This window comes from Amblyraja radiata, chromosome 18, assembly GCF_010909765.2.
Source record: "Amblyraja radiata isolate CabotCenter1 chromosome 18, sAmbRad1.1.pri, whole genome shotgun sequence".
In the NCBI taxonomy this organism is placed as follows: Eukaryota; Metazoa; Chordata; class Chondrichthyes; order Rajiformes; family Rajidae; genus Amblyraja; species Amblyraja radiata.
Window position 1 is genome coordinate 3,393,523 of NC_045973.1, and position 4,639 is coordinate 3,398,161.

Genomic DNA, 4,639 nt, shown 5'->3' on the forward strand with positions numbered 1-4,639 from the left:
ACAAGCTCAGTAACACATCAGGACACATAAGATGTTACTCAAAACAGGTGGAAGTGTACAACCATAATCCTTCCTGCCGATAAATTCCATGATAGCACTACAGATTAATCCATTTGCCCCCATATTACAGGTATGGAGATAGTTTTGAACACTAGTATCTCAGCTCATAGGAAAGGTACAAAGTTCAGTAGCTGGTAATGCTGCTATATCCCAATTACTTTGCCACGTAGTTGATTGGTGGTTAATGCACCATGACTGATAGTCTTAATGAATACCAGATAACAACGTTGTGGATGGTCAACGTAAATATCTGGATATATATTTTGTGCACCGTTCCCAGAGGCACTGCAATACTGGGTCGATGCGTGGAGTGGACGGAGCAAGCCCCTATTCCATCTCCCTGTTCCAAAATTAAATTTAATATATGGTCCCTAGATAAGGGACGTATCAGATTATTAAACTGATAAGAACAGATACTACACTTGATCTTAGCCCAAAAGGCCGAGAAGCGATGCAGCTAAAGCTGTATCCAAGGATAGTTTGTCGTTAATATATAGACATGCCATGACGGAATGTTTCTAAGTGTCAGGGCTAGTTGAGTCTGGATAACTTTGACTTAAATGCCGCAACGCTCATCATGGTTACTCCATCCAGGTAATTGCGGTATATCCGAAACTTATATGAGAAGGTACTGAATAGTGTGCATCTTCAAGGTCGATGTCTACCATAAAGTATCCTTGGATCCATGGTAGTAGTTACAAATCCCATGAATGGGTATACCTGGTGAAATACTCAAGTGGTTTATCAACGATGGTGCGACATTCACCATCGTGGGAGGGTAGACCACTTGGGGTGCTTGCTGAATTGGTGGCAAGATATTAATTCTATTCCCCTTGTATTTATTTTTTGGTATATAACTACCAAGAGTGATAGCTTCCTAACCAGGCGTGATTCATCCACCCCTTGTTAGTACAACCCTTAACCTTTATGTGATGGTAGGAACCATACTTATCTGTCTTCATTGTTGTTTTCTTCGGTTTCTGGTTCCTTGTTCTTGTAGGGACGATGTTTGTTGGGGGGTGGCACATTTTCCCCTGGGGCCTGCTCTGGGCCGTGGCCTAAAATGCTACAGGTTTGGCATGCAGGCCCCGAGCTTTCACCAGTACCATGAGGTAGACGCCCCTGGTGGACACGTAGAGGTACTGCTGTCTGGTTTAGTGTGGTGCTCATTCCAGACTCTGCCCTCTTGTGCCGAATAGTTTGAACACTTCGTCCAGTTTTTTAGGACTGGTTTGGTAAGTGCCAGGTAGCAGGACCTGTGCTTATGAGGTCGGCGTTCTCATAGTCCTGTTAATTTCATAGATTGAGGGCAGGTTTGTGAGTTCATTTCAGAAGTTATGAGGTATACCGTTGAACAGTAGGGTCAGGTGTTTTGCCATACTACCCTGCCCTTCTGGAATGAGCAGGTGGACATGATAGCCGACGTCAGGGTACCAAATGCATTTTAAAAATATTTAGGTTAAATGCGCTGCTCAATGTATCCCCCAATAATGGCGGGCACTTTGAGTAAATGCAATTTAGGGGAGGCGTGATAAAACCAACGCCTCATGGCTACCTGTCTTGGAGAGTTTTTTTGGAAAAGACAGGTAGTAAGCTGGCCATCAGTTGAGACTGAAAAGCCATCTCGCTAGTGGTGGAACCACATAGCGGCCACACCCAGCAGCTCTTCCTGATCCTGTACCTCAAGCATACTCCCGATATTGTTCAGCCAGTGACCCCTCTTCATGACCAGCCCAGCCACTGGTCACCCCAAAGCTAACCACACTAAGGAGGAAGCGATGGGCAGTGCCTAGGCACTGTGGAGGGTATGCCTGAACCCTCCAGCGAGACTGCCCCTCACGTAGCGTGTCTCGCAGGAGCTCCTGCTCCAGGAGCCGCTCCAGCGGCTCAGGCGGCTGTCTCTCTCCCTGCGGGTGGAGAGACGTCCCCTCCGACAAGTCGGAAGCCACCGGCCGGATGCCTCTTCGGATGGCTGAACATCCAGCCCGCAGCTCAGGCACTAGCGGGACTGGCTTCGGCGCGGTGTGGGGATAGCGGAACGCCCGGTTAAATGTTCCTACCGCCTTCTTCTGGAGCTTTTGTGCCTTGTAGTAGCGAGAGCGCCCCTCAAGCAGCGCGTCTCGCAGGCACCTGCTCCGTGAACCGCTCCAGCGGCTCAGGCGGCTCTCTCTCCCCCCGTGCGGGTGGAGAGACGTCCCGTCCCAAATCGGGAACACCTGCCGGATGCCTCTTCGGGTGGCTATGCATCCAGCCCGCTAGCGGGCTGGGCTCGGCACGGTGTCGGGGAATAGAGGAACACCGGGTCGCTCCTACCGCCTGTTGCTGCCCCCCTTCCCCCCGACGGGAAACGTTCCTCCTCGAACGGGGGACAGTTTTGTTCCAGAGCCTTTTTCTCTGCCTGTAAAACACAAGCAGAAAAAGGGGCTCCCCTGTAAAAGAAACCCGACCTCAGGATACTCACCTGACGGTCCGTTTCTCTGTTGCGGGAGTGCCTAGCTCCCGCTGCCGCTGTTGCACTGCTGGCGTAATGCCGCGCCTGCGCACTGAGCGGGTTCTTCACGTAGTCACTCACGTGACTCCGAAGTAAAATTGGTCCATTGGAGAGACAGAGTGGACAGTTATCTGCAGAGCCAAAAGAGATGGGGGAGATATTGAACAATTTCTTTTCGTCGGTATTCACCAAGGAGAAGGATATTGAATTATGTGAGGTAATGGAAACTAGTAGAGTAGCTATGGATACTATGAGTTTCAAAGTAAAAGAAGTACTGACACTTTTGAAAAATATAAAAGTGGATAAGTTTCCAGGTCCTGACAGGATATTCCCTAGGACATTGAGGGAAGTTAGTGTAGAAATAGCCGGGGCTATGACAGAAATATTTCAAATGTAATTAGAAACAGGAATAATCCCCGAGGATTGGCGTACGGCGCATGTTGTTCCATTGTTTAAAAAGGGTTCTAAGAGTAAACCTAGCAATTATAGGCCTGTTAGTTTGACTTCAGTGGTGGGCAAATTAATGGAAAAGATACTTAGAGATAATATATATAAGCATCTGGATAAACAGGGTCTGATTAGGAACAGTCAGCATGGATTTGTGCCTGGAAGGTCATGTTTGACTAATCTTCTTGAATTTTTTGAAGAGGTTACTAGGGAAATTGATGAGGGTAAAGCAGTGGATGTTGTCTATATGGACTTTAGTAAGGCCTTTGACAAGGTTCCTCATGGAAGGTTGGTTAAGAAGGTTCAACTGTTGGGTATAAATGCAGGAGTAGCAAGATGGATTCAACAGTGGTTGAATGGGAGAAGCCAGAGGGTAATGGTTGATGGTTGTTTGTCGGGTTGGAGGCAGGTGACTAGTGGGGTGCCTCAGGGATCTGTGTTGGGTCCACTGTTGTTTGTCATGTACATCAATGATCTGGATGAAGGTGTGGTAAATTGGATTAGTAAGTATGCAGATGATACCAAGATAGGGGGTGTTGTGGATAATGAAGAGGATTTCCAAAGTCTACAGAGTGATTTAGGCCATTTGGAAGAATGGGCTGAAAGATGGCAGATGGAGTTTAATGCTGATAAATGTGAGGTGCTACACCTTGGCAGGACAAATCAAAATAGGACGTACATGGTAAATGGTAGGGAATTGAAGAATACAGTTGAACAGAGGGATCTGGGAATAACCGTGCATAGTTCCTTGAAGGTGGAATCTCATATAGATAGGGTGGTAAAGAAAACTTTTGGTATGCTGGCCTTTATAAATCAGAGCATTGAGTATAGAAGCTGGGATGTAATGTTAAAATTGTACAAGGCATTGGTGAGACCAAATCTGGAGTATGGTGTACAATTTTGGTCGCCCAATTATAGGAAGGATGTCAACAAAATAGAGAGAGTACAGAGGAAATTTACTAGAATGTTGCCTGGGTTTCAACAACTAAGTTACAGAGAAAGGTTGAATAAGTTAGGTCTTTATTCTCTGGAGCGCAGAAGGTTAAGGGGGGACTTGATAGAGGTCTTTAAAATGATGAGAGGGATAGACAGAGTTGATGTGGATCAGCTTTTCCCTTTGAGAATAGGGAAGATTCAAACAAGAGGACATGACTTCAGAATTAAGGGACAGAAGTTTAGGGGTAACATGAGGGGGAACTTCTTTACTCAGAGAGTGGTAGCGGTGTGGAATTAGCTTCCAGTGGAAGTGGTGGAGGCAGGTTCGTTGGTATCATTTTAAAATAAATTGGATAGGCATATGGATGAGAAGGGAATGGAGGGTTATGGTATGAGTGCAGGCAGGTGGGACTAAGGGAAAAAAGTTGTTCGGCACGGACTTGTAGGGCCGAGATGGCCTGTTTCCGTGCTGTAATTGTTATATGGTTATATGGTTATAACTCCATCTCCTGCTGACTCTGCAATTGTGGGCTGCATCAGTGAGGGGAGGGAAGCTGAACACAGAGGTGTGTTCAACAATGTTGTCGAGTGGTGTGGGCTGAATCTCCTGCAGCTCAACACCGACAAGGCTAAGGAATTAGTGGTGGACTTTAGGGGGAGAGGAACACCCCTGTCCCCTGTCTCCATCAATGGTGTGGATGGAGC

At 46.9% G+C, this 4,639-nt stretch overlaps 1 non-coding gene across 1 annotated transcript; it reads right to left on the bottom strand.

The window, feature by feature from the left end:
• Positions 1 to 320: 320 nt before the first annotated feature.
• Positions 321 to 513, bottom strand: LOC116983599. The gene has a single exon (XR_004414755.1). It is a non-coding gene; the product is annotated as a U2 spliceosomal RNA (small nuclear RNA).
• Between the last annotated feature and the right edge of the window lie 4,126 nt (positions 514 to 4,639).